Source organism: Lepidochelys olivacea, assembly GCF_965140295.1.
Source record: "Lepidochelys olivacea isolate rLepOli2 genome assembly, chromosome: 2".
In the NCBI taxonomy this organism is placed as follows: Eukaryota; Metazoa; Chordata; order Testudines; family Cheloniidae; genus Lepidochelys; species Lepidochelys olivacea.
This window is the reverse complement of record NC_140412.1, coordinates 16,104,060-16,131,390: the sequence shown is the minus strand read 5'-3', so window position 1 is coordinate 16,131,390 and position 27,331 is coordinate 16,104,060. Positions and strand designations below refer to the sequence as shown.

At 43.9% G+C, this 27,331-nt stretch overlaps 1 protein-coding gene across 1 annotated transcript in view; it reads left to right on the top strand.

Moving 5' to 3' along the window:
- Positions 1 to 27,331, top strand: part of CCN4 (cellular communication network factor 4) — a 55,186-nt gene that overhangs the window by 13,339 nt on the left and 14,516 nt on the right. The window lies entirely within an intron of this gene.

Sequence of the window (27,331 nt, the reverse complement as noted above, 5' to 3'; positions counted from 1 at the left end):
GAAGCTTAGTGCAAGGAGTAACTATCATAACAAAACGTTGGATGGAGGTGGGCAGGGAGGAACAGAAATCTCAGTCCTGAGATTATAAGGGGACTCGGCAAAGGGTGTAGGTGGGTGGGTGGGTAGGTAGGTCATTTTTATTCTGAATAAAATTCTTGTTTGACTTGCGTATTGCAGGAGTTATGGGGGGAAGTGGATCTTAATGAGTGAAAGGTCGTGTCTTGGCAGGTCCCTTCAATAATGGCATGCCACGCTTTGGGGGAAAGGTCCAGAGGTGGCTATGGAAGAAATGGACAAATGGGCCATTGAAGCTGTCATCATTAGTAGAGCTGGGGAGCAGTGATGCACTAAGGGTATGTCTGCACTGCAGCTGGGATCCAATCTCTGAGTCTGGGCAGACAGGCTCTCGCTAGTGGGGCTTGAGCTGGTGTGCTAAAAATAGCAGTGTGGATGTTGTGGCTTGGGCAGAGACTCAGGGAGTTGGGTGGGCTTGAGAGCCTGAGCTGCTGCCAGACCCACAACATCTACACTTCTATTTTTAGGGCACTAACTCAAGCCCCATGAATCTGTCTACCCGTGCTGGGAGCCTCACTATCAGCTGTTGTGTAGATGTACTCTAAGAGGCCTAGCATAGTGGATCATGGAAGGTTTATTCTTTGGTATGGACAGGACAAAATATCATCTCACTTGGTTTTAACCTACTTGTTCATTATGTGTCTGTTCTGGGCAATGATGCTGAGCCTTGCAAACACTACTACTGGCATCGAATTGGCATGTCTGATACTAATCCAAATCTTCCATATGGCACCATATGGAACCAGCATTCATTCTGTAAGGATCCGAGAGAACTTTTCCCTTCTCCTTCCTGGCAAATGGGAAATGTTCAAATGGCTCCCCGCACAATTTGATGGGGAGCCAACGGAGAAGTCCTGGTCTCCTGCCTCTCCTAGTTCTGAGCCAGTCGCCAGGCCAGTAAATGCCCATAGTGGGATTGCCTGACTGTTACAAAGATTTCTTTCTGAGTTAAAATCTAGAAAACAGAATCCAGTGCTGGCGAGTACGGTCCAAAAGCCACAACGCTCAACCTTGGCCTCCACCCCCTCAGGGCAGCTCCGGCACAGCAGTATTGCTGTTGCGTTTCCTGTTGAATATCTGTGTTTTAAATTTCCATTGTTAATTTTTTTAAGGGGGGAAAGAAAAGGGCAATTTTAAAAATGTGGTTTGACTCCAGAATCCATCTTCCTGTTGATACAGCTGTATGAGTGCCACTTAATGTCTTAGCAAACATACAACAGATCGGAGAGAGGGAGTTTAGCTCTTAATTCCTCTTTTTTTTTTTTTGCTACTTCACTATTCTGGGACTCTCTCATTATAATGATTTCTTCTTTCTCTGTCCCTCCTCTCCCCTTCCCCGCCCCCATCCCTCTTTCCCTTCTTGCACATCCCCACACCTGTTACATCATGCTGCAGCTCAGTTTGAGTAAAGCCTGATCAAAATTTACAGGATTTTCTCTTGCAGTCGATGAAAATGCTTCAGTCCTTTGATGAAAATAGCTGCAACTCTTGTTCTTTGGTGTCCTGTTCCTGGAGGAAAAATGTAATTAAATTAAATCACTTCACATTTGTTCTTTAAACAATTCAGTCATATGACGGGGGCAGCAAGAGGCCTATGAGCTATTAAAGTTGATCTGAAGCCATGTGAGGGTTTAGGCCATATTTTGAGGACTTGAGTCTCTAGGGGGGGGCTAGGTACTTCATAGACCTTCGTCATACCAAAATGAACATAATTATGGCTGGAGAGCCCTGGGATCTGACTACAGCTGTTGGGTATGAGTCGTGTGGGAAGAAAATTGGACCCTCTTGGGTTCAGGTGGGGTCGGTTCTCCTCCTCCTGCCTGTGGGTTCAGTAGAGCAGTGTCTGCATGTCCTACTACTGTCGGCCACCACCGCCATCTTGCTGCGTTGTGGAATGAGTGTTCCAAGAAGCCTTTCGCTCAGCACCACACGCAGCTCAGCAGGGGGCAGCGGCTGCTAGAAGCAGGGCATGCGCCCACTGCCATGCCAGCCCCGTGGGCAGGAAGTGGTGCCAGCCCTGGCTTTCGTTCAGGGAGGAAAGGGCTGGGGTTGGGTCAGGTTTGGTGGACTTGGGTCTGGTTCCAGCCTAAAAAATTAGACCTGTGGATGGCTGAGCCTGGTTCCATGGATGATCCTGCTGCCATTGCGGTATCCACACACGTTTTGTGAGCAGACCCGCCATGGTCAGCCTGAGCATCTTACTAGAACCTACCAGTCGCACTCTGCTATTTCTGTGGAGCTGTGAGTGGCTGCGGTGGCCAGGCGGGAACATCATGTTTCCTACCCTGGACACGCGTTGCTACTACACGAAATGTTGGAATTCTGGATAGGAGATGGGAGACCTGTCTTCTTACCTAGAGCTGAAAGGTTCCAAAGTGTTTACCCTGGGTCTGTCTGCTTCAGTTCAAGTCAACTGAGCACCTTTGCAAATCACACCCTGCACAGGTTAGCTTGCAGAAAACTGAATGCTGGGTGTAATAGTGGTGTCCGTGTATAAACTGAGACAGAGGGGTTTACTTGTTCGGCATGTGGCCAACGTAGCTACAGATACAAAGCTTTTTTTCTTTTTATTTCTTTTTAAATAGCTCAGGGATTCTGACTTTTTTTATAATCTGAGCTTCAGATCTGCTCATGAAAGGTACCGTATAATAGCTAGATATTACCGGTATTAATAGAGGTGCTGTAGGCACCTCCCTTCCTAGTCACGGTAGCAGGAGTCGCCTCCTCTCACATGGGTTGTTGCACAGTGTTCCTGTGCCGATCCGTCTATTCGGCAACATTAATGACCCCCATCACCATAATATCTAAGCACCTCACAGTCTTCAAAGAATTTGTCCTCCCAACTCCTTTGTGAGTAGGGCAGTGCTATTATCCCCATTGTACAGACGGGGCACTGAGGCTAAGAGAGACTGACCTGCTCAAGGTCACACAGGAAGTCTGTGGTGAGGCCAGGACACGAACCTGGGTTTCCTGAATCCCCAGCTAGCTCCCATCCTTCCTCTCTGCCTGAGACAGCAAAGGAACAATTAAAATAGTATTTATGTGATGAATGCTTAGCCTCTTTATGGCCACTGGTGAAAGTGTTGGTGTCCTTTTTCTTCGAATACATGAATGACTTTTTTTGCTTCTGCTCCCCAGTTGGGTCTTTATTCTTGTGGATTATTGTGGTGCTTTCTTTCAAATTAGAGGGTCACTTCTGCCATAAATAATATTTAAGATGACCCAAAATCCTGTGCCTCTGTCACTAATAGCACACAGTAGGAGAGGGTTCACCCCTCAAAACTGTACAGATTAGAAGCTGTGTACTGAGCCCCAGTTGTATGGGTGGCTCTTTAACACTCTTCCATGTGAGACTGTGTATTCCCTTTTCCAGCCTCTGCAAAGACAGGAGTGGGGGCTGTTGCTCTGGTAAAGTCATGGGCATGATGCTCAGAGCAGACTGGAAGAGAAATCTCTTCCTCACTCTTTCTGCTAAGGGGAAGCAGAGGCTCCCATTGGCTCGCCTATGTGAAGGGCTAAATGAAGGTGAACCTGCCAAGAACTGCACTGGTAGGGAAAGGGAGACAGTTGAGGATGGTGGGACTAGACCCACACATGAGAAGGCTCTTCCCCAGCATGGCTCTTCATCAACAGCACCAGGCTGCCGGAACCTCTGTTCCGCTCCCTCCTTTGAGTGGAATGGTAGCTAACATCTGAACATGCTCGTCTAGTGCGATGCTCAGCTAAGAGAGCAAATGTGACCCTAGGATGTATTATCAAGGGGGGACTTGTATTATCAAGTAGGAGCAGAGAGGTGGCATTTCCTCTGTATACAACTTTAGTTAGTAAAGCTGAGGGAATAACTGGCTTTTTTTCAGTTCAGTGCCTGACCCCTCCACCTCAGCCCCAAAATATCAGTTAGATTTTAACCAAAAGTGAACTGGGTTTTTTTTTTTAGGCTTTCTCGCCAAAATGAAAAACCAAAAAAATGTCATTCAAGACAAATGTCACTTTGAATGATGAAACAAATTGCACTGCAGAATGTTTTGTGACCCAAAGGCTTTGCCCTTCCAAATGCTCCCCTTGTAACCAAGTGCCCTTTCCCAGCTGAGATTTGGTGGAGTTTCTTCTTTAACTGAGAGACTGCTAATAATGACATTCAGAAGTTTCATAGAGAAAATGGAGCTCAATGTTCTTTCATGGCTGTCAGAGCTGTGTCTTGACAGTTGTTCTCTCCATGTTTCCTTTTTGCAAAATGATGTCCCCACAAGGCCTAGGAAAAGGAGCAGGAGTATTTTTCTTCATGCTCTAACTATCCAGATAAGTCAGAGGCTTTAATGAGGGATCAGTCATGGAGCAGCCTTCCAAAAGGAGTAGTGGGGGCAAAAAAAGCTAGCTAGTTTTAAAATGGAGTCTGATCAGTTTAAGGACAGGATTATACAGCTTGGCTGCCTGTATTAGCAGGAGGCTAGACTTACTGGCCCACAAGATCCCTTCCAGTCCTACATTACATCAGGAGGCTCCTATGGTTAAGACATTGGATTGGTATTTGAGAGGTCTGGATAAAGAGGCCTGGGTCTACCATGGACTTCCTGTCACTGTGGGCAAGTCATTTAGTGTGTCTGTGCCTTAGTTCCCCACCTGTACAACAGGGATAACACTTCCCTCTACCTCCCTTTGTCTGTCTTGCCTATTAGACTGTAACTCTTTGGGCCAGGGCCTGTCTCTTACTACCTGTGCATACAATGCCTAGCACAATGGGATGCTGAGTTTGGTTGGCCTCCAAGCATCCCTCACAATTACCCCCTTGTGGTTACAAAACTGTTCTGTAAACAGCTTTCTGCATGCTACAGAGTAGACTTTAGATAGCACAGTTCTCAGGAAAAAAAATCACTGTCCATATGGCTTTAACCCACGTGACTTCCACCATAATATGTATGGACATGCCTCATGCAGACTTCACAGCAGGAGATGCATAAATCTCAACACTGTTAGATAACAGCCTCTCTTAGGCCATTTTAGTTTAAAAAACTAGGACCAGATAAGCTCTGTGGAGGGAAGTAGAATCACGAGGGAGGTGGTTTTCAGTTAGTCATGACAACCACATTAAAGTTAGTGGGTTAGTTTCACAATCAACTATGTTTGGATCTCATTTTAATTTCTAACTTGTTCCAGCAACGATTCAGTGTTTCCATAGTTGTCTTGCCAGTGTGGGTCGGAGGAATATTTAGGTTGATTTGATTTCCGATGTACCTGGTGAAAGTGAGAGCAGAATCTGGTACAATCTGGTTTTGAGTAATAACTGGGACACCAGATGTCAAAGTTAATTAATTCCACAACTGCACTGTGGAAGGAATAAGCAGTTGCAAAAAGATAGGGGCAGAGGACGTCTTACGTCACCCAGTGCTTGCACCAACATTTTCAGTGGAATCTCAAATCAAAAAATCTCTCCCAGATTCCACTGACTTGTCCTCTTTTATGTTGTCATGAGTCAAAAGGCAAAGAACTCAGCAGATTGTATGCTTCACATTCTGCAGCTTGCTGCTCCCCTGTAATATCAAAGAGCGGTGTCACGTGAGGTTTCATATTTCCTTTTTAACTCTTTATTTTGGCCTGTGCTAAAACACAGTGACAAAAAAATTAATTAAATCCAGCAGCAGAGGCTTTAAGAGGCAGGGGTTCGACATCAGTATCCTTGTAGGACAACAGAAAGCTTGTTATGCGATCTAGCAACACAGCAGATTGGGAAGATACATCTCTAGGAAATCAAACAACACATGTTTTCAAGGAAGTGGTAAAAGCAGCATCCACTTCATGCCATACCTTCTCTATTCTGTCTTACAGATCACTGAATCTTCAGCGGGTTTCTTCTAATGTAGCAGATGCACAGGGATTTACAGAAATTGGGAAATGGGCTAGAAATACTCAGCAAGGCTCTGAAAGCTGTAGGGAAAAGTTACCTGTGGAGCTGAGTTAGAAACATGCAGTCAGAAGGAATTTAGGACATGGAGCCTTATGGAACCTGAGCAGAAAGTACAGTAGATGTAGACTGCACCCTTTCTGCCCCAACATATAAATGAACCTCCTTGTTCGTCCAGAATGATCATTCTGCCCGTAGCAACACAGTCATTTTGTTCTCTTGGGACTTGATGCAAACCCTAAAAGTCCTTTGGAAGGATCTTTTTTCTCTCCTGTTACCAGGCATCTGTATCTGTGAAGGGATTTTTAATGACACAGAATTATATGCATCTTTTTCCTTCTTGAAACATCTAATTTGGTCATCTCATCCATCCCCTAACCACATATTTTAGTATCTTAGACTAGTCTAGTTCTAAGTGTTTCCAGGCATTGCAGCTTCTATTGCTTCCCTTGGGAGACTATTCCACAGCCTAATATTCTCAATGCCTGGAAGTATTTCATGCTTTTCAGATTACATTCTTCCTTTGCTTAATGTAATCCCATCACTCCTCGTAATACAGCCTTTTAACACCCTACATACTTCCTCTCCCTCCTTAAGCTTTCTCCTTCCATGTTTCGGTAGATGGGACTGCATGGTCATTGCTGAGCCAAGGGATGTATACATAACTTTTAATCTTCCTCATCAATTTATCCCTCCAGCCAATCAATTGCTTGAACTGGTTTTCACTGAACTCCTTCCCGTTTGTCAGCGGACCTGATTTCACAGTAAGGCCCCTATACCCTATTGACATGCAATTTGAGAGCACTTTACATTGCCAGAGCAGTGTAAATGAGAATCAGACCTTATCTCTTTGCAAAAGCATGCAGGCTGACCACATGTAATGCATTATCAATACTGGCTGCAGCAATACAGGCTTGCTTCTCCACTGTCCTCCACCTTGTATTGTCACTTCTACCTGGGAGTGGTGAACAATTTTGGATTTGGTAGCATGTTACAGTGTCTTTGCACTGGTGTATATGGCTACAGAAAGTGCAAGGCAATGGAGAATTGAGCCCATAGTCTCTGGACATTTGCCTGGCTAACCCTTTTATGGGCTCTAGACACAATCTGAAATCACTCATCTCCTCTGTTTCATTGGATCGCTTATGCTGCTTTCTAGCTAGTAGCCTAAGGTGTCAGTTGGATGCTGGTTTAACATTTGGCTTCCATGTTTCTTTGATGAAAACTGCTTTCATCTCAGGAATATGGCCAGACTACACCAAGGTCAGATGTTCGAGTTGGTGTAGCAGTCCCTGTGGATGCCTGTGGTTTGTCTTGTTTCAGACATGTTAATGCTGTTTTACAGATCTCTCTGCACTCATAGTTAATAGAAGTCAGCTGCTTTGAGAGACTGCTGCCACAGCTCTGCCTGGTGAAGGATGGAATGAGCCATGGAATTTCAAGTTGGGTCTTGCAGGCTCAGATTCTGGGTTAGTTTCAGGGCCTCTTGATGTACAATCTTATCTTGCAAAAAGAAAAGGAGTACTTGTGGCACCTTAGAGACTAACCAATGAAGTGAGCTATAGCTCACGAAAGCTTATGCTCAAATAAATTGATTAGTCTCTAAGGTGCCACAAGTCCTCCTGTTCTTTCTGCAAATACAGACTAACACGGCTGCTACTCTGAAACCAATCTTATCTTGGTTCCAGATATTTTGCTGACCTGCACGTCCCTTTCATCCTCCTCCTCACTTCCTCCAGCTATAACATAGTACCTGAGCTTGACTGATGCTTGAGTTACAGGTACAAAAAATGCCACATTTAATGCAACTGAATATCACAGTTCAGGGCACTTACACCTGTGTTCTTCCTCTGTGGTCCACCAAAGGCTCCCACTCTAGGCTCCTGGCTCCCCAGCTGTAGCTTCTCTTGGGTGCAGTCACACATCTCTCTCCCTTCTGACCAACATATATCCAGGCTGCGTAGCCCCGAGACTGAACTGTGATATCCCAGCAAAAGACTGTCTGTTTTGCCTTCTCTTCAGAGATGGTACACAGTGTAATCGCTATAGTTAAGCAACCCAGTTATTTCTAAGCAAGCACATTTTATTCTGACGGTAACGGCAATACAGAAAAATAATATTAAAACAATACAAGAATCTACATGCATGCTAATAAACTTAGCAGAAATCATCTCAACCCCAGCATGGGCTCTGGGTGGTGGTGAATCTTTCAAACCCCACACAGGGGTTTTTCCTGTGCTCACAAGTTCACCACAGCTTCAGCTCAGAACGAGCACACTCATGACTCTGAGTCACTCATTTATCCAGTTTGGGCCTTTGAAGACGCCATGAATGGGTAAGCAGCCAGACGATGGTTTGAAGGTGAAGCTTCAAAGAGATTTCATTCACTTGCATTCCCTTCACTCCAAGTATTGCCTGGGTAGGAAATCCACTTCACATGTATTGTCCCCAAAAGACCTTTGAACTTCCTAACACTTCCCAGAGATTGCATTAATTGCATCTCCTAGAGAAGCAACATGTGATGCTGGCAGACCAGGTGTCAGATCATGCCAAGTCCCCCAGACCTCACTGAAAACTGACAAATGCACAACTGAAAACCGGTCTCCCTTATGTGTATCGGTATTGTCAACATAGATATTAGAGTTATAAGAATGTGTTCAGATTTTCATAGATTTTATGAAATGCTTGTAAGATGCCCAATGTATTAAATCTTTCTTATAATAACATGTGTACCCCATGTTATAAGGTAATATTTAAGAGTTTGCTCTGTAACTATAAAGTGTTTGCTCTAAAAATGCATCCCCCACACTCAGGAGAGAAGCATTACCAAGTATGAAATACTAGATTACCACAGGAGGTGTCATCTCAAGCCCAACAAAAGAAGGCCTATAGAGGCCAGACAAACCCATGTGGAACATCAATGAAGAAAATCTGTTGTTGATTGCTACCCCCATACCCACAAAGGGGTGACATGCAGAAACACTTGTTTCATCACAGCTTGAAGGCTGGGGGAAGGGAATAAAAATCCCTGTAAAGAAGAAATTGTTATCCTTATGCTGCATGGATGTCAGGGAGAGGACAAGACTTCTAAGCATAAGCTAGGGACCCTTAGCTGTTTAGTTTGGATTAACCCTAAAGGACATGCTGAGCTGGCACGTTATAGCAGCGTCTGTTACTTTTTGAAACCTAACAGTGTAACTCATTTGTGTGTGTGTGTTTCTCTGCTTTAAGCTTGTAAGTCTTATTTCTTTTTCCTAGTTAATAAATCTTTAGTTAGTTTATTATTGGATTGGCTACAAGCATTGTCTTTGGTGAGAGATCTGGGCTGCACTTGACCTGGGATAAGTGACTGGTCCTTAGAGATTGGGAGTAACCTGAATATTGACATGATTTTTGGGGTAAGAGACCATCTATCACAAAAGCAGGCTTGCCTAGGTCGCAAGGTAGACCAGAGTACCCCAGGGGGCTGTCTGTGACTCCATGATAAGGCTGTTATGGTGCTTGAGGAGTTCACACATGATACTTGGTAGGTGAAATCTAATTATAGTACACACAACCAGTTTGGGGTTTCTGCCCTGCTTCTTAACAGTCTGCCCTGAGGTTGGCACTCACGGTCATGAGCTACTCCAGACAGCTTGACAAACTCCACAATAGCACACAAACAATACAATGGACTCCTAAAATACTTAATCCACAAAGACTTAATGTAATCCCATAAGGTTTGTCCAGAATATTGTCATATCTGTCCCACAGAGCAGGTCTCCCTCTGGAGCTCCCATCCCAAAGTTGCTGCTGCTTTTGAGTTAGGAGTTGCAGACTCCTTTTGGTTTCTACTCCCTGTGCATCTTTTGCCAAAGGACCTTGAGATGTCATGGGGATAAGGCGGGCAGTCTATTGAATTGCAATTGTGCTTTATGGAAGAACACACACATGCCCCCCACATTCCAAAGGGGATCTACAATTAGTAATAGCTCAACACTGAAATAGTTTTGTTTCTCTTTATTAGCCCAGCGGGCTTCTTGTGTTCTTTCCCATTACTGTCTGACTTACAAAAGTTGCCGCTGCTGGTTTTTAAGGCATGTTTTCCACCTTCTGCCTTTCTGCTGTTTGCTTAAAGCAGAGAATTTCAGGGCCTTTGTGGTAAGTATACGTTTGGCCAGTTGCTGTATCTCCCATTCTGCATAGAAATGATACCCTGAATCAGGCATTCCACATGTTTGCAACTAGCAATGAGTGCCCTGGGGAGAGAGACTGAATGTATCTGTACGTAAGCTGTTGAGGATAGTAAAGGGGTTTAAGCATCTCTCCAGTCCCTAAAAAATACAAATTCAACTCCTAGTAGGGGCCAGCTCAGTCTGTATTTTCAAGCTTTTTAAAAAAAATCTGAGGCCAGACCTTCACAATTTTGTGTATTTGACCACACCCACTGGAGCAGATTTAACCAGGCGGCAGGTTTCCATCTGCTGGTGGCAGAACTCTCTGTGTTCTGAGTACTGCCTCAGCCGGGATTCGAGCGAGGCTGTCGGTGACCCAAAGACAGCAGCTATTCTCAGGGAGCCAGGCAGAATCTGTGCACAGCCTGTGCCAGGCAGACATTCCTCTTTGTGTAGCTCTCTTAAATGGCAAGCTATTTATTATTTGTATTATCAGAGTGCCTGAGAGCCCCAGTCATGGACCACGACCCCGTTGTACTACACACCTAGAAAACAAAGACTATCCCGGCCCCACGCAGCTTACAGTCCAGCTGTGGAGCATTGGTGCATGCATGCACTGACATAATATTCAAGCATGAGCCTGGTTCTGTATGGCTTTAAAACCTGAAGCAGCGAGTCTCAGAGCCGGGGTCTACAGACTTGAGCATGCAGGGCTCTGACTACGGCGCTAAAAACTGCTGCATAGCCATTGCGGCTCAGCCTGGAGTTTGGGCTCTGAAGCCTGGGGAGGGCTCCAGGCCAAGTCCAACTGGCTACACAGCTGTTTTTAGCACCAGAGTGCAAGCCTGAATCTGTAAACCCAGGCTCTGAGACTCATTGCTGAGGGTTTTGAAACGCAGTGTAGACGTACTGTATGCTGTCTATAAAACCAGGAACTGCAGCTGTGGTTATGCCAGATTCTTGCCAGGATAATGTGTAATATCCTCAGTCAGTCAGTCCCCCAGAAATATCTGTCTAGATAGGTGCTTAGATGGCACCTGTCATTGTAATATCTAATATCTCACAAACTTACATTGATTTATCCTGCACCGCTATGAAATAGTGAAGTATTATCTCCATTTTACAGCTGGGAAACTGAAGCACACAGAGAGATTGACTTGTCCAAGGTCTCACAAGAAGACTATGATGGAGGTCAACCCAGATCTCCTGAGTCCCAGTCCAGTGTCTTAACCACAGGATCATCCTTTTCCCCCTCTGCTCTTAGTGCAGTGCCTGAGTAGCTGAACAATAATAACTTTTGCACTAGTTTAGTATAGCACTTCCATTAATGATCTCAAAGCAAATGGAAGATGTAACCAAAATAAGCCCTAGTCCTGGGAGGTAGACATGTATTATTTCATTTTACAGATGGAAAAACAAAGGCACAAGAAGGTTAAGTGACTTGTCTGAGGTCACATAGCCAATCAGCGGCAAAGATTCAAATGAAAACTCGATCTCGTGACTCCCTGTCACGTGTTTTAGCTATAAGAGCATCCTTCCAGTAGTTTTTCTGCTGTTGAATAAGATAATAGGTTGATACTAGACAACTTTATAGGGTGAATTGCATGAGGGGAGAGATGGGGAGGTCAGAGATGTGTTTCTCTGTCCGCATTAAAGAATGTACTTTTAAAAATCCTTTGCTTTTACAATAGTTTTTTTTTTTCTTGGAACATCAGTTCGCTCAAGAAAGACCTAATGCAGAGGCTGCACTTTGTCTTATCTTTTGAATTAAGTCTATTGTGCAATTTAACAGAAAGGATTGTTTTACTGTTCTCTGCAAGACCCACCTTGCAGATGATGTCATTCAAGGCTAAATGGCTGATGATATTTTGTCGGTTGCTTTGGGCTACACATCACAGCAACGGATGCACTCCATAGGCCTCTTTAACCAGTCTCCTCATGGGTGTGTTTTTGCCGTCTGTAATTTGACAGTCTATTCAAAGACTGGGGATGGAAAGACTCTGAGGCTGTGCCCATCAGTGCCTGGATTATTAAGCCACTTGCAAACTGAGAGCAAGTTCCCTGCTTTGTGAATAGCCATCTGCAAGGAAGATATATAGACAAAGAAAAGCAACATGGGGGAAAATCAGGAAACCAAAGTTGAAATAAACTGAACAGTGGTGGGAACATGGAGAGAGATTAAAAGTCCTACTAGATGGTGCCTTGATGATTTACTACCTGGCGGGGTAATCTGGAGGAATAATTCTTCTGGCTTGTTGAAACCGGAGAGGGGCAATGATTGCAATACAAAGGGAGAAGTAAATGCAGCACATAGATACTGTGCAAAGGATCCCCAGGCACCAATAAACTAGCCGTGTGGCCTCGTTCTGGAGCTGGAATTGGGAGGGAAACCCAACATCTGCCACTGACTCATTCATCAACCTCTTGTTCTTGGCAGCTTTAAGGTGGGCATTTGTAACCTATTCATAATACTTGAATTGCCAAATGGCACCAAAGTTTGTGCTGCTCTCCACATTTAGTGTGTGATTCACCCATCCCTACTGGAGACTTTTCTTTGCAGCTTCTCAGACTTTCCCAATTGACTTGTATCTGTCAAAGTCATCCTGTTACTGAATAAATAAACTGTGCAAAGCACATATCTTATAATCTCTGTTGATTTTGCCAGATGAGCTCATAAAGCAAACAAATCCAGAGATAGAAACGTACATGTTCTTATAGCACATAAAATATTCCATCTCATATGCACACTGGGTGTGACCTTTGTGTGGCTGTCAATTCACCAGTGACACCGCAGAATTTTAGGTGACCCTGGTCTAATAAAATGCTGGTCTTTATTAGGAAAACCTGCAGGAGGCATCTAGTCTCCTTTTTAATGGCCAAGTTCTTTCTGTCTAAACAATTAGAAAAATACGCAAGGATGCTTTTCTGGGGAAATGTGAAAGAATTCTGAGGCCCCAGTGCTTGTGGCAGCATAAGCAATATTTCTGGCAAACAGCTGAACATTTGTAATCCTTACATTTTAAATAGATGAGTTCCAGTAGGGATGAATACTTTCCAGCATTTGCTTGCGTTTTTCACACAGATATCTTTCCCAGCTCATGCTACTGGAAATCAATTGCGCATTGCTATCAAATCCATGGAAATATTAATGACTGGGTTGATAAGTGATTTTATTTTCTCAGCCTAGTGAGCATTTCATTTCAGTAAAGACAGACCCTGTTTCTTCTCTCCCCTCCCCATCCCTTCTACTTAGCACAGTGTACAGTGCAGAGCTAGGATGAATCCCGTTGCCATCTGAAGTCAGATGACTCTATACGACTGCCCCTTAACCTACTGGGTGACTGGCTTTGGAATCTGCCAATTTACACACTGTTGAGGGTTCTGGAGTTTCATGTCTGGATCCCTTTCTATAAGGTCCTCAGCATCTCAGACTGGTGGAACATGTGTCTTGAGGAGAATGAAATCCCTATAGCGATATTGGCCTTTTACAGTTCCGTATCTTTGTATTTCATCCAGATCTCTTGATAGTTTGTTGTTTCTGATGCTCATACATGTGCAGCAAGCAAGCTGTCCTGCATTCAGCATTGCCTACAGTTTAAGAGTGTCAAATAGCTCAGCAGGTTAGTAATTAGCGTTATTCCTGTGGTTAACGACAGCTTGGCAGCAGTTGTGCTGATGCCACTGCCTGTCATATTGACAAATATTGCCTCATTGTTGCCTTATGCTCCCCATCCGTCTGTCTATAACCACCCAATGTCTTTTTTACTTAGACTGTAAGCTCTGTGGGGCAGGGACCATTCTTTTGTTCTGTGTTAAAGCAGCAGCTACCACAGTGGAGTCCTTGTCCACGACGGGGGCTCCTTGGTGATACAAATAATAAATGACATTCAGCTCTAGGTCCTGGGTCCAAATTGGAGCCAGGTCAGCAGGCAACATTGTGCATTAAGAGCCAGCTCCAACGCCCACTGAAATGGGCCAGGTCCTACTTCCTTTGAGGTCAATAGCAAAGCTCCCAATACAAACCTAGAAATGCACTGCAGCTCACCTGGACTACCCAGTGCTAGAACCTCTTCCACTACACCCACAGAAACACACTGACATGCCTTTTCTCCTAGCTGCAGCATCCATCCGCTTCCCCTCTGAAATACAGGTCAACCCACCTCACTGCTTAGCTCTCAGGGTCTACCCCGCCCCCCCGCAACCCTCCCAAAAAACCTTGCTAACCACAGAAATGTTCCTTTTCCTGTCCTACCTGGCACCCAGTTTCCTGTATATAATCACAGAATACAGACATGTCCCCACCCTTCTGTACATATTCCCAGCCCTCTGAAAGCACCCAGAGTCATTTGCCTGGAAACTGGGGGACGCTAAGGGTTAATTTTCCATTATAAGATCACCATGGACTTCCACATAGCCGATGAGGCCCAGATCCTGCACAGTATTTAGTTTGGTGCTTAACTGCCATTGAAATCACTAGGAATTAGGTTCCTAAATTCCTTTGGAGGCTCTAGGCCTGAGTGGTTTTGGCCTTGTGTTGCTGTCAGAGTAACAGAACCACACTTGCCATGAAAAGGCTGCAGGGTTAGGACACACCGAGACCTGACAGTCTGTTCTTCAACGGCGTAACAAAAAGTAACCAGCCTTGTGTACCAGATGCAGTAAACGATGTTGCTAACTTAATGATTTTGTTGCTAGACTTAGAGACTTTTTGGTTTCCCTAGCAAGGAAATAATGCCAAAATGACCTGCGACAAATCTAGCGACTTCCACTGCTGATTAGTGATATTCAGAGAATGAAGTCACCAATGTGTATAGTCACAAAATCATAATAAAATCCATTCCACGCTCTTCATACTACATGATCCTGCCGGCGGCCCTCAGCCCTAAGATGGGGGCACAGTGTCCAGACAGGAGACGGCAAACCCACCTAGCTGAGGGAGGCCTGAGCAGCGGCAGCCAGTGATGTCAATCTGCAGGCACAGCCTGGCCCAGAGTCAGGTGGGGAAGGAGAAGGCTGGGCTGGGTTGGGGTGGCTTGGCTGGGCGCACACAGCGGAGCCGGAGCAGAGGAGATGGCATCTCAGCCACCTCCTCCCAAGCCCTGCGGGAACCAGCACCTCACAGGCACCGCGGTCTTTCAATGAGTGCGGCCTCCCACTCCTTCCTGGGGATCATCCCTGAGACTCTGCCCCTCCCCCCTTGCTGCGGGGGAGACTCCCTCACATGGCTCCTGCCTACCCCTCTCCCCCACAGACCCTACCCCATTTCCCCCTACCACCACGGTAGAGAGACTCCCTCACTCAGACCTTGCTAGGGTGACCAAATAGCAACTGTGAAAAATTGGGACGGGGGAGGGGGTAATAGGTGCCTATATAAGAAAAAGCCCTGAATATCAGGACTGTCCCTATAAAATCGGGACATCTGGTCACCCTACATGGTGCCCTGGGAGCCCTTCACTCATTGAGGAGGCTTCTGGGTACACATCTGGCTCTGGAAACAGATCAACAGAGCCAGACGTGTACCCAGAAGCCTCCTGCTGCAAGACAAGCCCAAGAAAGAAACCAACAGAACTCCACTGGCCATCACATAGTCCTAAGCTAAAACCTCTCCAACGCATCATTGGTGATCTACAACCCATCCTGGACAATGATCCCTCACTTTCACAGGCCTTGGGAGGCAGGCCAGTCCTTGCTCACAGACAACCCGCCAACCTGAAGCATATTCTCATCAGCAACTACACACCGCACCATAGTAACTCTAACTCAGGAACCAATCCATGCAACAAACCTCGATGCCAACTCTGCCACATATCTACATCAGCAACACCATCACAGGACCTAACCAGTTCAGCCACACCATCACCGGTTCATTCGCCTGCACGTCCACCAATGCAATATATGCCATCATGTGCCAGCAATGCCCCTCTGCTATGTACATCGGCCAAACTGGACAGTCCCTACGTAAAAGGATAAATGGACACAAATCAGATATTTGGAATGGCAATATTCAAAAACCTGTAGGAGAACACCTCAACCTCCCTGGACACACAATAGCAGATTTAAAGGTAGCCATCCTGCAGCAAAAAAACGTCAGGACCAGACTTCAAAGAGAAACTGCTGAGCTTCAATTCATTTGCAAATTTGACACCATCAGCTCAGGATTAAATAAAGACTGAATGGCTGGCCAACTACAAAAGCAGTTTCTCTTCCCTTGGTGTTCACACCTCAACTGCTAGAAGAGGGCCTCATACTCCTTGATTGAACTAACCTCGTTATCCCTAGCCTGATTCTTGCTTGCATGTTTATACCTGCCTCTGGAAATTTCCACTACATGCATCCGACAAAGTGGGTATTCACCCACGAAAGCTTATGCGCCAATAAGTCTGTTAGTCTATAAGGTGCCACAGGACTCTTTGCCACCTCTTCAAGTAGGAGTATCCTCGATGATGTGTTCTCTGTTTTATCTTTCACTCTTTTGAACCACCAAGCTGCCCTGAGCCATTCAGATGTGAATGTGAAGTGAGCTCTTACGTTTATGCACAGTTGATGTAAGCTGGCCACGGGATACTTGATTCATGGAACACTACTCAGTGTCTTTGGCACCAAGTGTGGAAAAGGTCTGTTTAAGTTTGCTGTAAATACTGATGCAGCGGGTCATCTGTGGGTATGTTATATTCGTGCCTTCAGTCTCACCCTTAATCACGGGTGAAGCTGATGAGTTCTTCCTAGTTAACAACTTGGGTTGGGGTGGGGGACTGATGGGGTTATTTTTGTTTTGTTTTTGACACATTCAACCCCATTTTCTGTTTTCAAATCATCCTTGGTCAGATTTTAACTGCTCCAAACATATTTATTATTTTACATGATTAGGTTTATACAAACATATTTCAGGTTCTAGTGGTTTGCAGCCAATTTGCTATGATTATTGATTAGAGTGGTCACTATTTTTAATTCACTATTCATGCTGTGTTATTGATCAGCTAAGTCACATGTTATTTCTTCTGCTCCTTGACTGTAGGAGTGAATGCAAATATTACTAGTCTATGAGTAAAACATGATAACAATGATTGAGTCCTCGCTATATCAACTAGAGAGGCCCTTAGATAGCAATACACTTATACTAAATTATTTTTCCCTACCTAGCACAGACTTTCCTGAAGTTTCACCCAAATCAATACAAATGTGCAAAAAATAGCATCGATCAGTGCCAGATACAAGTGCACATATTTTAGAAAGTGATTAAGTTGTGACTTTGCTGTCTTGTTTTCTATGACATCTGTCACTTTCCCTGTTTTGAATAATGACACAAACTCCTTTGCAAATATAGACTGGAAGTGGAAATCTAGATCTTTAATTTTAAATGTTAGTAGGGAAGGAAGGGACTCAGTGTTATGTGCTGCCAGGCTTTTCCTCCTGTTCTGGGCTGAACCTGCAACCTTCGTATATTGAGACCAGTCATGCTGGCTAAGTAATGGAGAGCTCCAGTTGCTTTGTTTCTTTTTCTTTTTGTCCGTGTGCAGTTTCAGTTCTTGGTTTAGATCAAGCCAGATTGCCACTGATTCTGGGACAGTAGGGTGCTCAGACATTCTGTAAGCTGTATAGTCCTACTGAAACATCCTTCATTCATTAGCTTTTACAAGTTTCTTAGTATTTATTTTATTATTTGTATTGCTTTTCTGTTAAGTTCCTAACTGTGTAACAGGTGTGGTGTGTCATGATCAAAGCCCTCCTCATACTCAGTGCAAACTCCAACATACTTTTGGTAGTTGGGTGTATATGTATAGATGCAATGTTCCTGAGATCCACCAAGCGTTACTGGGGAATCTGGGACAGCTGCCTCCTGATGCTGTCAGACAGCCACAAGGCGGTTGGTAGAGACAGAAGTTTTGAATCACAGCAGTGTACGTTAGGACTGTGTTTGGGCAGTTACTCCTTTCCTAGCAGGGTTTAAACGATTGTACTTGCTTTGGAGCAGATGGATTGAAGAGATAAGCCTTCACATCACCAAACCACCACCAAAATTAGCTCTCTTGTGGCCACCTTGTTGCCTGAGCAGAGAGGTTGAGACTCTAGTCACGGTAGTAGCTTGGTGAATTGCAGACGTATTATGTCATCAAGTAGCTTGACCAGTCTGTCTATTTTAATACTCCAAGGACCAACCCTGTTCCAGAGGGGCCAAGTCAGGGCAGCTTTAGGAAACATGCAATGTCATGAGTACAGAAGGGACGTGGTGCTTTTTCAACAATTCTAAATCACTGAAGACCTGGCTTGCAGCTGCTGCATCACGTTACAGCTGGTTCAACTACACTTTCTGCACATATATTTTAGGATATTTCATTCCACTAGGTGGAACCAATAGAAAAGGGATACAATAGTAGCTTATAGTTACAAACACCAGAGTTACGAACTGACCAGTCAACCACACACAGCATTTGGAACTGGAAATACACAGTCAGGCAGCAGCAGAGACAACCCCTGCCCCCCAAAAAGCCAAATACAGTACAGTACTGTGTTTAAATGTAAACTACTAAAAAAATAAAGGGAAAGCAGCATTTTTCTTCTTCATAGTAAAGTTTCAAAGCTGTATTCAATCAATGTTTGGCTGCACTCTTTTGAAAAAACAGCCATAATGTTTTGTTCAGAGTTACAAACAGCCTCCATTCCTGAGGTGTTTGTAACTCTGCGGTTCTACTGTATGTGGTGACTAGTGGATATAGAGCATAAAAACATGGACCTTTTTTGAGGTTTCACTTGCCTTGCTGTCTTGAATGGTTTGAAATCCCAGGCTTATTTGCTTCGTAATTACTAAGGACAGCAAATTTGGAAGAATACAGAATAATGTCTTAACTAATAACAGGCCTGATTCTGCAAGCCCTTGACAAATGCTCCTCCCATTAGGAGTTCTGTAGGTCAAAGGACTTGTAGGATCCAACCCCAAATCAGTCCAATTAAAGGAATAGTCTCTGTTGGGGGTCTCAAACTCCTTTATAGTGGGGACCACAGTTTTATTAGAGACCCCACTGTTTACCACTTCAACTTGTGATTGTCTGGACCACCTCCTCTCTGATCCCCTAGCAGCCCTCTATCAACTATAGCAAGTGTTTACATAGAAAATGAATAGTAGAAATGTTTCAGAGTAGCAACCGTGTTTTATGAGCTCAGTTGCCTGATCTATTGGTTATTTATTGATTAGGTTATTGATTTAGTTTGCCCAAGTAGCACACTGTAAATTTGGTAGGTCTTGTCCCAAGATCAGGCCCAGTATTATCAGAGTTATTGCTTTGGCAGTCCCATTGGCACAGCAATGACAACAACACTCGCAGCAGACCTTTTGTATCTGTCAAAGTTTTATTATGACAATGATTAGTCCAATAAGTTAAACAATCCAAACACGTAAAGTGAGATAATATAACACTGTAAGAGTGACCGGCACCATTACATGTATATGCCTACTCTATCCTTTGGGAGAGTGCTAAAGGTTGAGACAGATCCTAGTCCGACTCTGGCATGTCTGTGAGGAACTCCAATGGCTGCATTGGAGACCAGATGTTCTATAGGCCTTGTTGTCCCCCATACATATGTATGTACAGCTGTTCCATCCTTTACCATATCCCTGACCTTCCTCACCCTTATAGTGTTGGGGAATCCTTAATCTATAGGTTAGTATATTAATTAGCTTATGCTTATTAACATAGATGTCAATTGGATGACTGTGGTTACCTACAGCTGAGCATCATCTGCTTATATTTCTCTCTAAAAATACTCTAAACTGGTTGAAACTGCCTTCTTGCGGGTACCTACCAGCAGTTTGCAGCATTTGTGATTATTACAATACAATAAACAAACTCTTGTGCCATCTTGTGACTTAAGGTCATCGTTGGTTTACTTACTCATGCTAATTTATTGCTACTCAGGCTATAAGGCCTTATGCTAACTGTGTAAACTATTCTTATAGGTCTAGGTCTGCAGGTCTCTTGAGTTCCTGCTATTGGTTCCTTACCCTTTATCTACTAATTCCTACTATAAATATTACCTGGCTGCAGCAGGAAATGCATGCATAGCCAGCTCTCCACAGACCAGTTTGGGAACCTCTAACTAGTCTTTACAAAATTCACAGGTAGCTCTGGCAACATACTCCTGTTAGAGCAACAAACTGCACCTTGAAGGGAGTGTCAGTAACTTCTGAATGGTTATTAATATTTACATCCCAAGGACCGAAACAGGAGTGGGGTATGAGGACATGATTTGAGCAGGGCACTGGCAAGCTCTATCCAGACTCCTGGATCCTAGTCTCAGCTCTGTCAATGATATGGTGAATATAATATAGGGCAAGGCATGCTAACCTTTCTATGCCTCCATTTCCCCATCTGTAAAATGGAGATAAAAAGACTTGCTTTCCGCACAGTGATATTACAAGGCTGAATTAATGTAGTTAAAGTGTTTAGAGATCTTCCCATGAAAGGGGCTACATATACAGGGAGAAAACTTTGGAGTTCCCCCACTTTACACTAGCTGAGGATTTTGCCCAGTAAGTGCCACGTATTAATGTTCTTTAGGTAAACAGCCTTCCCTTGTTAACGTGATCGAGAGGCACTGCAGATTGTTATATCTCATTGGTCTCCCATGTGACTCAGGGTTTGGTCTAGGCTTATCTTTAGAAAAAACAACATAAAAGAAGAACACCTCAAGCGACACGGAGGCAATTGAGTGAATAAACTTGTTTGAAAAGTTTCAGAGTAGCAGCCATGTTAGTCTGTATTCGCAAAAAGAAAAGGAGTACTTGTGGCATCTTAGAGACTAAATAAATTGGTTAGTTTCTAAGGTGCCACAAGTACTCCTTTTCTTGTTTGAAAAGGCCATAACAACTGAAAGCAAAATGATGACACAGCAGTAAACCTGGGACTTGGCTACTGAAGAAAGAAGGCTGGAGATTCCCTTACGCTTGGTGTAAAAGCCATCTGTTATTGCTGTGACTGGCTTGAAAGCCAAGCTAAACAGCAGTTTCAGCACAATAACCCAGACCATCAAGGTTTCAAAAACAAAACTAACTTTCAATAACCGTGCTTCCTAGAGAACTGGTAAAAAGCAATGCCATCATGTAAGACATACCACTGAATGGTTGCATCTACTTGATTCCTTTAAATAAGATTTGTACAAAAAATGCTTGGCCATTATAAACACTGAGATTGTGGCCACGTTATGCTATCACTTATCATCTTCTCTTTCTTCCCTCCCGGAATGGGTACATATTAAATAGCTAGCTGCCGTTGGCTGGAGATGTGTTATTCTATGCAGGTGCAAAAGGCAGTTCAGATTGGAGCCTGCCAAATAGAAGTAACAAGTGACCTTAACAGAGACCTATCAGCCATAACAGAGTGTGAGGCGCCCTGTGTTTTCCTTACATGAGCACAGGCTGGTAACTTGGAAGAAATAAAATCAGAAGTCATCATAAATAACTCGTGTTGAAATATTTTCTCCTGTACATCGAAGATGGCGTATTCCCAGACTACAGGATTGGAGTGTAATCATGCAAAATTAATTACTGAAAGCTGAAAAGAGAAATTGATTTTGGCATTCTGGGGGTTCCAGAGTATAGATGACAAAGAACTCAGCCCTTTGGGACTTTGGAGTCAACATCATCCCCTAGCCTGCCTTTTTGAATCGCTCTGTAACCCAATCTTGTGGACTCCGTATGTACTGATGTTCTCATGAAGGGATTTCTAAAAGCTCAACTGGCATCTGAAATTGTGTTTTGTTTTTTTTAAATCAAAAGATGGCAAAGAATGAAAGTCAGAACCATCATGATGCCTGTTGGGTGGCGTATGTGAAAGAAGTTCTGTCTGTCCAGGTGTTCATAAAGTGTCACTACCCACAGTATTTAGCCACAGCCATTATTAGTGGGTCACTGTCTGCATCACAATCACTGTGAGGATTGAATGGCATCCTTTAGATTTCTCAACTGCTACAGGGATGTGTATTTGAATAGATGCTTAAATGCATTATAGATAATTTGCTGCAGCAGCTGACTGAACGAGCTGGAGGCTGAGTTCCTCTCTGATCCCCAGAGCTGGTTCTTCCATGGTAAAGGTTGAGGTGTGTTTTGGGGCAATAGGAGGAAGATACCTGTTCTGTTGTTTAACATCAGTCTCCAGAGAGACAAAGTGGGTGAGAGAATATCTTTTATTAGACCAACTTCTGCTGGTGAGAACACAGAGCTCTTCTACACAGAGCTCTTCTTGAGGTTGGGAAAGGTAATCAGTGTAATCAGGTAATCAGGTAATCACAGCGACAGTAGAACCTCAGCGTTACGAACACCTCAGGAATGGAGGTTGTCCATAACTCTGAAATGTCCGTTAACGCTGAACAAAATGTTATGGTGGTTCTTTCAAAAGTTTACAACTGAACATTGACTTAATACAGCTTTGAAACTTTACTATGCAGAAGAAAAATGCTGCTTTCCTTTAGTTGTTTACATTTAACACCGTACTGTACTGTATTTGTGGGTTTGGGTTTTTTGGTTTTTTTTTTTTTTTTTTTTTTTTGGTCTCTGCTGTTGCCTGATTGTGTACTTCCAGTTCCAAATGAGGTGTGCAGTTGACTGGTCAGTTTGTAACTCTGTTATCCATAACTCTGATGTTCTACTGTAAATACAAGGTTGTGTTCACTAAATCAGACTCCAAAGACAATCATGTGGTGAAGGTGCTGACAAAAGAGAGGCTGCCAGCTTTCTGCCAGATCTTGAGCAATCACTTCAATCTCTCTGCCTCGGCTCCCTCTCTGTAAAATGGGGGTGTTAATAATGCTCCAGTACCTTTCAAAGATGTTGTGAAGATAAATCCACTAATGTATGTGGGGTGGTGATGCAACCCATGCTAACGCAAGGTGGCTCTGGCTAGACCACAGATAAAGTTTTGAGTCTGCTAATGTCTCTGAAGTGTTGTCCCGAGTGACAGAGATTCACAGCAGTTCAATTCTCCATATAAGACACAACTCCCCTGGTCAGGTCGTAGATTCCTAGCATTTTAGGCCAGAGGGAACTATTAGGTTATCTAATCTGACCAGCTGTGTAAGACTGGCCACAGAATTTCACCCAGTCACCAGGTTGTTTACAGGACTCAAACCTGGGACCTGTGAATGTGAAAGCATGACTAGAGCCATTAACTTAAAGCCAGTAGCAGACTTTTAAACTTCACTTGGCAGGCTAGCCATTATAGGGGACAGAACTACATTGTGTTAGTGTGGGCTACGCTCTGATTCAGGGCTCAAGCAGTGATGGAACACTCCAGAACACCGTTCTGACACTTTTCGGGGGAGCCATAATGGCCTTCCAGTATGTCCGGTACTTTCACTTCCTGAAAGTGTGTTCTGACACTTCTGTTTTTTAGGACTGGAGCACTGCTCTGGGACTACAGTTATACTTCCTGTGAGGAATTACAATAGAACCTCAGAGTTACGAACTGACCAGTCAACCACACACAGCATTTGGAATTGGAAGTATGCAGTCAGGCAACAGCAGCAGGAGGGGGAAAAAGCCAATACAGTACAGTGTTAAATGCAAACTATTAAAAAATTAAGGGAAAGTTTAAAAAAAAATTGGACAAGGTAAAGAAATTGTTTCTGTGCTTCTTTCATTTAAATTAAGGTGTTTACAAGCAGCATTTTCCATCTGCGCAGTAAAGTTTCAAAGCTGTATTAAGTCAGTGTTCAGTTGTAAACTTTTACAAGGACAACCATCAGGTTTCAGAGTAGTAGCCATGTTAGTCTGTATCTGCAAAAAGAAAAGGAGTACTTGTGGCGCCTTAGAGACTAACAAATTTATTTGAGCATAAGCTTTCGTGAGCTACAGATCACTTCATCGGATGCATTCAGTGGAAAATACAGTGGGGAGATTTATATACATAGAAAACATGAAACAATGGGTGTTACCATACACACTGTAACCAGAGTGATCACTTAAGGTGAGCTATTACCAGCAGGAGAGCAGGCGTAGGGGGGGAGAGGGGAACCTGGCCAGTCCTTGCTTACATCCAGCCCCCCAACCTGAAGCAAATACTCACCAGCAACAACACACCACACAACAGAACCACTAACCCAGGAACCTATCCTTGCAACAAAGCCCGTTGCCAACTGTGTCCACATATCTATTCAGGGGACACCATCACAGGGCCTAATCACATCAGCCACACTATCAGAGGCTCGTTCACCTGCACATTGTCAAAGTCAGATTCAGGACTCACATAATCTGTTAGACCACTCTGTTTATTAGCAAAGTGCTTTGCCAATGCACCCAGATCTGTGAGTCCCTGCAAAAGCTCAAGCTAATTTATTTATACAGACAAGCCAAAGCCAATTTAACATAACATAACAAAAGGAAGCAGAAACTGACAAATATACATACATATCTTATTTGCATACTAACGTTTACCAATCTCCTAGCTCAGTAGAAGCTCTAAGTTAATTAGTTTGGGGACCCATTGTCTCACACTCCTTAATGTTTCTCTTCCTGACAACTATATTTCAACAAACCCTTCAAGTAGCATTTCTTTAATGAATTATAATTTCAATATAATTCATTCTACTTTCATATCTACCAATGTGATATATGCCATCATGTGCCAGTAATGCCCTTCTGCCATGTACATTGGTCAAACTGGACAGTCTCTACGTAAAAGAATAAATGGACACAAATCAGACGTCAAGAATTATAACATTCAAAAACCGGTCGGAGAACACTTCAATCTCTCTGGTCACTCAATTACAGACCTAAAAGTCGTAATACTTCAACAAAAAAACTTCAGAAACAGACTCCAATGAGAGACTGCAGAATTGGAATTAATTTGCAAACTGGATACAATTAACTTAGGCTTGAATAGAGACTGAGAGTGGATGGGTCATTACACAAAGTAAAAGTATTTCGCCATGTTTATCCCCACCCCCACCTCCCACTGTTCCTCAGATGTTCTTGTCAAATGCTGAAAATAGCCCACCTTGATTATCATTACAAAAGGCTCCCCCCCCCCCCCGCACTCTCCTGCTGGTAATGGCTCACCTTAAGTGATCACTCTGGTTACAGTGTGTATGGTAACACCCATTGTTTCATGTTCTTTATGTATATAAATCTCCACACTGTATTTTCCACTGAATGCATCCGATGAAGTGAGCTGTAGCTCACGAAAACTTATGCTCAGATAAATTTGTTAGTCTCTAAGGTGCCACAAGTCCTCCTTTTCTTTTTGCGAATACAGACTGACACGGCTGCTACTCTGAAACCAAACATTTCTGAGTGACAAACGATCTCCATTCCCGAGGTGTTCATAACTCTGAGGTTCTACTGTATCTACGTACCTTGTGGATAAATTCTCCTGAATCTGGCATAGCCTCTCCAGATCCCAGGAACTGGAGCCTGTGCTCAGACCCACCACTAATGCATATCTTCCAGCACACTAATGCAACAAGGAGTTCTTAGAGCTCTGAAGGAATTCCAGCATAATCTGTATTTTACTGATGACATCTGAGCAAACAATTACATATGCTTCAGCTTCACACCTGATGCCAGGAGCCACCCCAGTTATTTCTTATCCAAAGGATGGCCAGAAACTATGATGCCCCAGTGTGATATGTATTGTCAGAGGTGGACATTTTTAATAGCTCACTGTTTGGGACAGAGGGGCGGGGGGCATGCACAAATTATAACATAAACATGATCTTCTCTGAACTAAAACCAGAAGAACTATGGTTTGAGGGTTTTCGTTTGTTTTCGCCTTTGCTATCTATGTTGATTGAGCCGTAGTTTCATAGCTGTACAGGATGCAACCTTTGCCAGCCAATCTACTGGCTCACTCTTGTCTAAACCAGCAATAGCTTGGCAGCGGTCACTGCAAATGCATTTACTTATAGGGTTGTGCTGTGATTATGCGCTCATTACATTGCTGTAGAGTTTCTGTTTATATCTGGATTTGATCATTAACTGTTCTAATGATTAACCACAATGCAACTCGTTTGAAAGTATTTTCTCTCCTTAGGCTAGGTGAGCACAAGGGCCTGGTTTCCTTACCCTGCCCTTCCCTTGGGCCAGTGACGTTCTGTGCCCAGGCATGCACTTTTCCACCAGCACATTTGTGTGTCGAGCTACTTGGAAAACATTTGCAAATTGATATGTGCACAAACGGAGGCTGGGTTTAGAGGCCATTGACAGCCAGGCCCAGTGGAGGTTGTCCATTTCTGATTGATGGGAGATGTTTTTACAAAGCCACCATGTGCAGAGCAAGGAAGGGAGCAATCTGTAGCCCACAGACAGCCATGCAGAATTTCCTTCCCAAAGGGTTGACTGGGATTTGGAACTCCTGTAGTTGCCAGTGTTGGTAATAGTGGTAATTAATATGTCTTTTCAATTGGAAAGTACAGCTGGCTGGGATACATTAGATACTTGTCACTAAAGTTCTATGGGATAGCGGCCCTTAATGCACCCTGCGGCCGTCTCTCATGGCTTAACTTTGCAGCACAAACACTTTTTCATAATCTCTTCATTGACTGTCTCCTGTTCTGATTCTGTCTCAAGTACCTCAGTGCAGTGATCTCCCACCTTGTACCAGCTGAGGAAACATTCAACTACTGTAGTAGCAGAGGGCCCCTCCATACTCTCAGGACAACCAGATGTCGCATTGCAATGTGATGTTACATGACTGCAGTGATATATTATATATTATCAATATATAATAGGGCAGTGTCAAGATTTACACCCGTCTTTTCCATACCCCATCCTCTCTCCTGCTTGAGGACAGTGATGTCACCCTCCTCTTCTTGGCTGTGGGGAGGCTTACGGTCTCTCAGTTTTACACACTTACAGGATATTGGTTCAACTCTTACCTGTAAGACAGGCGGGGTTGGGAAATGGGACCCTGGCAGCACTTTCACTGCACGATCTGTTGCCTCAGCATGCCCCATTCTGGGAGGTCTGTGTATGCCAGTAACTTGGGGAGCTCTGCAAACAATGATCCTTGTCTCTTTCGATGTGCAGGGCATTTCAGCCATGTGCCGAGTGGCAAGGGCTGAAGCTTGCCGCTTTAATGTCCCAACGGCTGTTTGTGGAGCCTTAGGGAAAAAAGAAAAAGAGAAAACAAGGCACCATCAGTGTTAGTGCCTCAAGAGCCCATCAAAGAGGAATATGCAATTGTGACAGCAACCTGATGCCAGTGTGAATCACAAT